Source organism: Panthera onca, chromosome B4 (genome assembly GCF_046562875.1).
Source record: "Panthera onca isolate mPanOnc1 chromosome B4, mPanOnc1 haplotype 2, whole genome shotgun sequence".
In the NCBI taxonomy this organism is placed as follows: domain Eukaryota; kingdom Metazoa; phylum Chordata; class Mammalia; order Carnivora; family Felidae; genus Panthera; species Panthera onca.
The window spans coordinates 129,436,749-129,447,559 of record NC_138345.1 but is presented as its reverse complement, the minus strand read 5'-3'; positions in this window follow the sequence as shown (position 1 = coordinate 129,447,559).

The following is a 10,811-nucleotide window of genomic DNA, read 5'->3' as shown; positions in this document are numbered from 1 at the left end:
GATCATGACCCGAGCAGAAATCAAGAAGCAGACACTCAAACGACTGAGCTACGCAGGCGCCTCAAACCCCAACCAGCTGAATCAGGGAAGTAATGTATTGAAGAGCGTGAGCTGTCTCAGGACTAACGAGAGGAAACCGGTCTGGGTGCCCTGTATCTGAGACGACAGTCCCAGGATCACCTGCCGACTGGGCTGGCGAGGAGCCCCTCAGGCTGTAGCACCAATGGCATCAGTGGGGGCAGCCTCGCTGGGACCCTGCCCACTGGCGGCTGCCATCGCCGGAACGCATCCTGGGTGGATCTTAGAATTCGAAGTCTGGTGTGGGGCCCTCTGTTTGGGAGACTCTGCACCAAGAGAGGCTGGAACGAGTGTCTGATTTCCGCAGCGGACGCCAGGCTCTCCTTGCCAAGAGTGACCACGCAGGGAACTCCCCCAAACTGTCTAAGAGGCAAAAAGAATAACAACTGTCCACTGCAGTCACATCCTCCGGCTGCCCAATGTCAACGCGCGCGCACGCCCTTCAATAAGCAAATGCACGGACAACATGTTACGTGTTTTTCTTTCATACGCTGCTCTTGTCCCTCATACAAACAAAGTTCCCTCTTTTCAGAAGCTAGATCAGGACACAGCAGTTGCTGTGGCCAGCTCCAAACCCGCTTCCGGTTCCCATCCCGAGTAGAGCATCTGTCTTCTCTGTGGTTTCTAGGGAGGCTGAGAAGCCTGAGAAGCCGAGTGTGTGGCTCAAGGGCCGGCTGGCCAAATGTTTTGCAAATACCCTCTGAAGGGTATTTGCAATCTGTTTCCTCTCCCTCCTCTTCTCCCTCCTTCTCCCTCCCCCTCCCCCTCCTCCTTCTCTCTCTCTCTCTCTCTCCCCCCTCCTCCTCTCCCCTCCTTTTCTCTCTCTCTCCCCATCTCCTCCTCCCCCCACCATTCTTTCTCTCCTCCCCCACCATCCCAGTGTGATCACTCCTGCTCTCTTAGAAATCAGAGAACTCGGTCCTGCTCAAGATAAGACAAAAGATAAGTTTCCTCAACAAACAAACAAAAATGTCCAGCTCTGGTCTCATTCATTTGCCTTCGTCATCTTTAGGAATTAAGAAAGCAGAGAGTTCCCAAGTTCCCAAGTGCCTCACTCCCCCATGTTGCCTCACTCTGTTTCCTGGGGTGGGAGGAACAGACCACAGTCCCTCTCTGGTTTCGGGCCTGCTCCGTAGGAGAACCGGTCAGTGGTGATGAATCACCCGGGCTGTGGGAAGAGTCTGTTTTTGTTTCAGAATATCTCCTTAAGTCCTCTTTTTAAAAAAAAATTTTTTTTAATGTTTATTTTTTTTGAGAGAGAGACAGGGTGTGAGAAGGGGAGGGGCATAGAGAGAGGGAGACACAGAACCCGAAGCAGGCTCCAGGCTCCGAGCCATCATCACAGAGCCCAGTGCGGGGCTTGAACCCACAAACCGTGAGATCGTGACCTGAGCCAAAGTCAGACGCTTAACTGACTGAGCCACACAGGCGCCGCCCCCTCCCCCCGCCCCGTGGCTTTTTTAAAATTTCTGAAGTCCTCATTTTTAAACGATATTTTCACAGAGGATCAAATCCTCGGTTGACGCTTATTCTCTCTCAGGACCTTGAGGCCATCATTCTAATAAAAGCAATGCTCAGTAAATACTTCACCTGTTCCCTGTACTTCCAACCCCCGACAGCTGGATAGGTCATGTGCGTAGCTCAGGCCAATGAAATGTGAGCTGAAAATACACAGATCACCTCCAGGTCAGACCCAGGGGTAAGTTTCTGGTGGTGGCAAACAATCCACACTCTCTGCAGGTGATTTGATGTGATCAGATAACACATCATTGTATCACACCACAACATCGATGTATATGCAGAAAATCCAAAAGAATCTATGGGTAGGGGCACCTGGGTGGCTCAGTCGGTTGAGCGTCTGACTTTGGCTCAGGTCATGATCTCACCGTTTGTGAGTTCAAGGCCTGTGTCACACTCTGTGCTGACAGCTCGGAGCCTAGAGCCTGCTTCGGATTCTGTGTCTCCCTCTCTCTCTGCCCCTCCCCTGCTCGCTCTGTGTCTCTCTCTCTCTCTCTCTCTCAAAAATAAATAAACATTAAAAAAAAAACATTTTTTTAAGTATCTACAGGTAAACCATTAGAATTAAAACTGAATTTAGTAAAGTTACTGGATATAAGGTCAATATACAGAAATCAATTCTATTTCTTTATACTAAGAAACAAACAATAATGAGTGAAATAAACAATTTACAAGAACATTGGGATGCACCAAATACCTGAGGAGGCAGGCAACAAAAATGTCCAGGCCTCTACGCTGAAATTACAAAGCATTGCTGAAATAAATGAAAAGACCTAAATAAACGGGGGGATATCAAGGATTGAAACAGTATTGTTAAGAAGTCAATTATTTTTAAATTGATCTATAGATTCAATGTCATCCTAATAAAAATCCCAGAAGGTGTTTGGTTGAAATTGACAAGCTAATTCTAAAATTTATGTGGAGGGGCACTTGGGTGGCTTAGTCGATTAAGCGACCGACTCTTGATTTCGGCTCAGGTCATGACCTCACGTTTCGTGGGATTGAGCCCCGGAATGGGCTCTGTGCTGACAGTGTGGAGCCTGCTTGGGATTCTCTCTGTCCCTCTCTCTCTTCCCCTCCCCCACTTGTGCCCACTCTCTCTCCAGATAAATAAACTTAAAAAAAATTTTTTAAATGAAATTTACATGGAAATGCAATAGAATAATAAAGATTATCTTGAAAAAGGGCAAGTTGGAAGACTCACACTACCAAGATCACAGTTTATAGCAAAGCCATAATAGAGAAAACAGTGTGGTATTGCACAAGGCTATACAACTAGCCCAAAGGAACAAAACGGGGACTCCAGGAACAAACTGTGTAAGTTCCACTGGTCTCTTCGCCTGACCTTGGATGGGTACAATCTCTCTTTTGCAATAAAGGCAAACTGAAATGCAGTGGGGAGGATGATTTTTCCAATCAATGGTGATGATCGACTGGACATCCATATGGAAAAAAAAAAAAGTGAAACTTGATTCTTCCCTCACATCATTCCCAAAGAATTAGGGACTTCAATGTTAAAAGTAAAACAATAAAACTTGTAGAAAAATCGTAAGAGGCTAGGTTCATGACCTTGGGACATGCAAATATTACATGTGATATAAAAACCACAGATAATAACAGAAAAAAGTTATAACTTGGAGTTGACTAACATTAAGAACGTCTGAACATCGCAATCCCTATCAAAATGACACCAGCATTCTTCACAGAGCTAGAACAAACAATCCTAAACTTTGTATTGGACGAGAAAAGACCCTGAATAGCCGAAGCAATCTTGAAAAAGAAAACCGAAGCAGGAGGCATCACAATCCCGGACTTCAAGCTGTATTACAAAGCTGTAATCATCGAGACAGTATGGTACTGGCACAAAAACAGACACTCAGATCAATGGGACAGAAGAGAAAACCCAGAAATGGACCCACAAACGTATGGCCACCTAATCTTTGACAAAGCAGGAAAGAATATCCAGTGGAATAAAGACAGTCTCTTCAGCAAGTGGTGCTGGGAAAACTGGACAGCGACATGCAGAAGAATGAACCTGGACCACTTTCTTACACCATCCACAAAAATAAACTCAAAATGTATGAAAGGCCTAAATGTAAGACAGGAAGCCATCAAAATCCTCGAGGAGAAAGCAGGCAAAAACCTCTCTGATCTTGGCCGCAGCAACTTCTTACTCAACACGTCTCCAGAGGCAAGGGAAACAAAAACAAAAATGAACTATTGGGACTTCATCAAAATAAAAACCTTCTGCACAGCGAAGGAAATGATCAGCAAAACTAAAAGGCAACCAAAGGAAGGGGAGGAGTTATTTGCAAATGACATATCAGATAAAGGGTTAGTATCCAAAATCTATAAAGAACTTATCAAACTCAACACCCAAAAAACGAATAATCCAGTGAAGAAATGGGCAAAAGACATGAATAGACACTTCTCCAAAGAAGACATCCAGATGGCCAACTGACACATGAAAAAAATTCTCAACATCACTCATCATCAGGGAAATACAAATCAAAACCACAGTGAGATACCACCTCACACCTGCCAGGATGGCTAACAACAACTCAGGCAACAACAGATGTTGGCGAGGATGCGGAGAAAGAGGATCTCTTTTGCCCTGCTGGTAGGAGTGCAAGGTGGTGCAGCCACTCTGGAAAACAGTATGGAGGTTCCTCAAAAAATTAAAAAAAGAACTACCCTACGACCCAGTAATTGCACTACTAAGTATTTACCCAAGGGATACAAGTGTGCTGTTTTGAAGGGGCACATGCACCCCAATGTTTATAGCAGCGCTATCGACAATAGCCAAAGTCTGGAAAGAGCCCAAATGTACATCGATGGATGAATGGATAAAGAAGATGTGGTATAGATATACAATGGAGGATTACTCGGCAATCAAAAACAATGAAATCTTGCCATTTGCAACTATATGGATGGAACTAGAGGGTATTGTGCTAAGCAAAATTAGTCAGAGAAAGACAAATATCATATGACTTCACTCACGAGGAATTTAAGATACTAAACAGATGAACATAAGGGAAGGGAAGCAGAAATAATATAAAAATAGAGAGGGGGACAAAACAGAAGAGACTCAAATACAGAGAACAAATTGAAGGTTACTGGAGGGGTTGTGGGAGGGGGGATGGGCTCAATGGGTGAGGAGCATTAAGGAATCGACTCCTGAAATCATTGTTGCACTATATGCTCACTAACTTGGATGTAAATTAAACAATTAATTAATTGATTTAAAAATAAAACAAAAACAAGCAAACAAACAAAAATGGCAGCAAAAAAAAAAAAAGTATCTGTCATAGAGCAAATGCTTAAACATGTTGTTGGTCATTAGTCGTATGCGTTCTTTTCTGAACCAGCCAGTTCTGTGGATCACCTATAGTGTGTACAGGATTTTGATGCGAACTGAAGGTTAGTATAAAGCAATAACCCTGCTCGTCAAATAACAAAAATAATTATTTTGAAGGTCGAAAAAAAAGAACTTCTGAACCTTAAAATATACTGGTGGGGCGCCTGGGTGGCGCAGTCGGTTAAGCGTCCGACTTCAGCCAGGTCACGATCTCGCGGTCCGTGAGTTCGAGCCCCGCGTCAGGCTCTGGGCTGATGGCTCGGAGCCTGGAGCCTGTTTCCGATTCTGTGTCTCCCTCTCTCTCTGCCCCTCCCCCGTTCATGCTCTGTCTCTCTCTGTCCCAAAAATAAATAAAAAACGTTGAAAAAAAAAAATATATACTGGTAAGCGTACACCCAATTTCACGGCAACATTATTCACAACAGCCCCAAAGTGGAAGCGATCCACCTGTGTGCGGACAAGCAGAGAAACAAAACATGGCGTGTACACACAATATTATTCAGCCTTAAGAAGGAAGGAAGTTCTGGCACACGCTACCACGTGGATGAGCCTTGAAGACATTTAGCTGAGTAAAATTAGCCAATTACAAAAGGCAAATTCCGTAGGATTCCACTCATATGAGGAACCCGGAGTAGTCACATTCCCAGTGGTAGAGAGGAGGTTGGTAGTTGTCAGGGGCTGGAGAGATAAAGGAATGTTTACTCAGCACAGAGTTTCAGTTTTGCAAGGTGGAAAAGTTTGGGAGATGGACGATGGTGATTGCTGCGATGGTGATGTACGCTTAAACATGGGTGAGACGACTTCATGTTATGTCTATTTTACGAGAGGAAAGCTAAATTTCATATATATTCTATATGTTATATTATATTATGATTTTATATATGTATATATATATAGGCGTCTGGATGTCTCAGTCGGTTGGGCATCTGACTCTTGATTTCAGGTCAGGTCATGGTCTCACAGTTCATGAGATCGAGCCCCGCATCGTGCTGACAGCTCAGGATTCTCTCTCTCTCTCTGCCCCTCCCCCTGCTCCCACGCTCTCTCTCTCTCATAATAATCAATAAACATTAAAATATATATATATACACACATACACCACTAAGGAAGTAAAAGTCAAGACACAACCTGAGAAAAGATATTTGTGATAACTATATCTAACAAAAGACTTTTATGTATAAAATGCAAAAGAACTCCTACAAATGCATAAGAAAAGTAGCCTAATAAAAATGGGTAAAAGGCTTGGACCAGCACTTCACAAAGAAGGACATTCAAGTGGTCAATAAGCCCGTGCGTCAGCTCAACGTCATTGGTAGTCAAAGAAATGTACGTGAAAGCCACAATCGCACAGGTATCACTCCAGGCCTAGCAAAATGGTTAACATTTTTTAGAAGTGACCAGGTCAAGAGATGACGAGGGTGTGAAGCAACCGGAACTCTAACACATTCTTGATGGGAATGAGCATTGACATCATCGCTTTGGAAAGCTGTTCAGACATATTTATAAATATAAACATGCACGTGCCCTCAACCAGCAGTCCTACTACTGAGTAGATTTCTAAGTGAAATGAGTATACAGGTCTTCCAAAGTACACGTGACCAAGGATGTACATAACGAGCCTTATTTACAACAGCCCCAAACGTGTCTGTCATTATTCGAATGGATAAAGGTGTTGTGATATATTCATATAATGGACTGATAATCACTGCAATAAAAAATAACGAATTATGGCTACGCGCCATCTCACAGACGGACCCGTGGGTGCAAAAGACTACATACTGTGTGGTTTCATTTGGATGAATTTTACGAGCAGGTAAAACTAACCAATGGGGATGGAAATCAGAATAGGGGATGTGGTAGCCGGAATTATAGCCCCCCTCAAATGTCCCATCTTAATCCCCAGAAACTATGTTATGCCACATGGCCAAAGGGCCTTTGCGGATGTAACGAAAGTTGACCCTAAGAGTGCGGGCAACAGAGAGAGGATCCAGATGGGACTGACCTCATCACAGAAGCCCTTAGAATCAGAAGTTTCTCTGCCTGGAGGCACGAGGAGGTCAGACAGATTCAGAGTTGTGAGAAGGCCTTGAGCCTCAGTGGAAACCACGAGAAGACAACGAATTCTGTCAACACCGTGAATGAGCCTGGAAGTGGACTCTGCCCTGGAAGCCTTCCGAGAGGATCCCATACACCCTGACTTTGGCCTTGTGAGACCCTAAGCGGAGAACCCGGTCAAGCTCCCTGGACTTTTCGCCTTCACAACCGTGAGACAACATTGGGTGTAGTTTTAAGCTGCTGAGTTTGTGGTAATTTATTATGAATTTGTTATGGCAGCCACAGACAACTGATACAGTGAGTATTGACTCAGAGGGAGATGAAGGGAGCCCTCGGGGGTGTTGGAAATATTCGGTATCTTGATCAGTTGGTAGTTACAGGGAATATACGTAAGTAAAAGTTTATTAAGCTGGGGGGGGGCGGCGCCTGGGTGGTTCAGTCGGTTAAGGATCCCATTCTTGATTTTGGCTCAAGATCTCTTGGTTGTTGAGTTCAAGGCCCGCATTGGGCTTTGCAATGACAGTATGGAGGCTACTTGGGATTCTCTCACTCTCCCTCTCTCTCTGACCCTCCCCTGGGCTCTCTCTCTCTCTCAAAATAAATATTTAAAAAATTTTATTAAGCTATACACTTACTTTTTTTCTTTTTTCTTTTTTTTAAGTAGGCTCCACACACAGGGCTGAGCCCAATTGGGGCTCGAACACACGACCATGAGATCAAGACCCGAGCTGAGATCAAGAGTTGGGTGCTCAACCGGCTGAGCCACCCAGGTGCCCCTGAGCTTAATATTTTTAAAACCCAATTAAAAATAGAAAATGAGCCCCACCCCTGTGTCATTTCAGAAAAAAAAAAAGAAAGAAAGAAAATGAGGTGTGTGTGTGTGTGTGTGTGTGTGTGTGTGTGTGTGTGTGTGTGTGAAACAGGTGATGGGGATTAAGGAGTGCACCTGTCATGATGAGCACCAGGTGATGTATAGGAGTGTTGAATCACTATATTGTACACCTGAAACTAATATTACCCTCTCTGGTAACTAACTGGAATTAAAATTTAATTAATTAAATTTAATTGATTTAATTCAGTAAAAATTCACTATCCTTGCTAAGTTACAGCTTTATTGCACTATGGTCATAGAGACATACATAATTTCTTTTTTTTCCCCTAGTTTATTGTGTTTTTCTTTGTAGACAAGTACTTGATGTATTTTTACAAATGTTTCCTGAGCATTTGAGAAACTCCATTCCCTGTTAGGAACAAAGTTTTGGATGCATATCAAATTTTTTCATTGCATTATGTAGGAGGAAATGCTTCTTTTTTTCCCTTTGCCCATGTGGAGGGAGCTCCATTGGAGGAACACTCCGGACCCTCTTCACCCTCTCCGGAGGAGGAGGAAGAGCCTAGCTGTTAATTTTTGCAGAAGGCGGTTCATGCATAGCTCAGCCCTTTGCTCAAAACTCTCCTGGGGGCTTGCCTGCTCGCGAGAGAACACGTCCTGGGTTCTTTCTGTCCAAGCTGCACGTGTCAGGGAGGTAAGCCCACAGAGGACACTGTCAGTTGTCCCAGCACGCCTGAGCCCCGGGAAGGGAGCTGGCCACTTGTGCGGTGAAATCCTCACAAGCCCACATGCCTTGCAGAGAAGGCTTGCCTCATTCTCCAACAGCTTCGCTGGTAACGAAGGTAATGTTTCCATGTCCATCTGCCTCCTTCTTGCTTGTGTCTAGCTCTGGGTTGCTGCAGTGGCCCCAAACTTGGAGAAATATACTAAGAGTGTAACGGGCAAAATAACACATGGGGTTGCTAAAGCCTAAATTTAGGTCTTTGGCTTTGGTTTTGTAGGTCATGTGTGGTTATGAACTTGGCAGCTCACGGAGGCAGGTGGCCTTGTCCTCACAAAAGGCTGCTTGCTTGCTTTCTCTTTCTCTCTTTCTCTTTCTTTCTTTTCTTTCTTTCTTTCTTCTTTCTTTCTTTCTTTCTTTCTTTTTTTCCTTCCTTCCTTTCCTTCCTTGTTCCTCCCTTCCTTCCTTTTCTTTCTTTCTTTCTTTCTCTTTCTTTCTTTCTTTCTTTCTTTCTTTCTTTCCTTCTCTCTTTCTTTCTCTCTTCCTTCCCTTCCTTTTCTTTCTTTCTTTCTTTCTTTCTTTCTTTCTTTCTTTCTTTCTTCTTTCTTTCCTCAGGAATAGGTCTTGGTTGATGCCAGACCCTTTGGCCTCAGTAAACAGTGCAGCTCAGGAAATGGATCAACCACAAGGAAGAGAAACTCTGTTTGTAGCTCTTTTCGACACTGATAGATGGGACTAGGAGACCATTTTTTCCCTGCTATCAGGTAGTTTCTCAGCCAGGCCGCACACAGCAGCTCCAAATCGATGTTAACCATTACAAATTCATGACGTTAAAAGTTCACTGGGCAATGAATTTGAATACACATTTCTCCAAAGAAGACATACAAACGGCCAATAGGCACATGGAAAGATGCTCGACATCACCAGTCGTCAGGGAAATGCACGTCAAAACCACCGCGAGAGACCACCTCACAGCCATTAGCACGGCCGCTACTGGAAAAACACTAGAAAATGACAAATGTTGGTGAGAGTGTAGAGAAATGGGAACCCGTGGTCACGGTGGGCAGGACTGTAAAATAGTGCAGCTGCTACAGTGAATAGTATGGAGGTTTCTCAAAAAATTATAGACTTCCCATTTGTTCGGGCAGTCCCACTTCTGGGGATTGGCTCAAGAGAACTGAAAGCAGGGACTCCAACTGGCATTTGCACCCCCGTGTCCACAGCAGCGTTTCATAGCCAAGAAGTGGAAACAACCCAGATGACCACAGGTGGATGCATGGCTACCCAAAACACGCTGTATACACAAGACCAAGTGTTATTCAGCCCCAAAAAGGAAGGGAAGTCCAACACGTGCTATGACATGGATGGACCTTGAGGACATTATACTAAGTGAAATTAGCCAGCCACAAAGCAACAGGTATCGTATGATTGCGCTTCAATAAGTTACCTAGAGTAGTCACATGCAGAGAGATGGAAACCCCAGCACTGGTAACCAGGGCCTCTGGGGGAGGGGTTAAGAGTTAGCGATTAAGGGCGACAGTTTTGGTTACCGATTACAAAAATGTTCCGGATAGGGACGGTGGTGATTGTTGCACAACAGTGTGAATGTACTTTTTTTTTTTTTTTTAAGTTTATTTATTTATTTAGAGTGAGACAGAGTGCAAGCAGGGTAGGGGCAGAGAGAGGGAGAGACAGAATCCCAAGCAAGCTCTGCAATGCACTGTCAGTGCAGAGCCCGATGCAGGGCTCGAACCCATGAACCCATGAGATCATGACCTGAGCCGAGACCAAGAGCCAGATGCTTAACCAACAGAGCCACCCAGGTGCCCCAACAGTGTGAATGTACTTTCCTTAATGCCATTGAACTGTACACACAGAAATGGTTTAAATGGAAAATTCTATGCTATGTATATTGTACTGCAATTTTAAGAAAAGAGAAAGAGAATTGACATTTACCCAGTTTTAAAAAAAAAATTTAGTGTCACGCCTGGGGAGGCTGTGTTCCTTCAGCGGCCCCAAATTCTGTCTCTCTTTCGTTAAAATATTATTTTGATCCACCCTCGGGACCATCCCTCCATGGTACCCACCCTGAATTCCTCAGACTTGTCTACTGGTTCCAAGCCACGTTTCACCGCGACGAATGTCTTCATCCTGGGAAGTCCCCCACGGTTTTAGAATTCAGATACCCAGACTGTGGCTTCACCCAGAGCAGAGTGGTAGATTTGGTAACTAATAATTTTTAAAAGGAA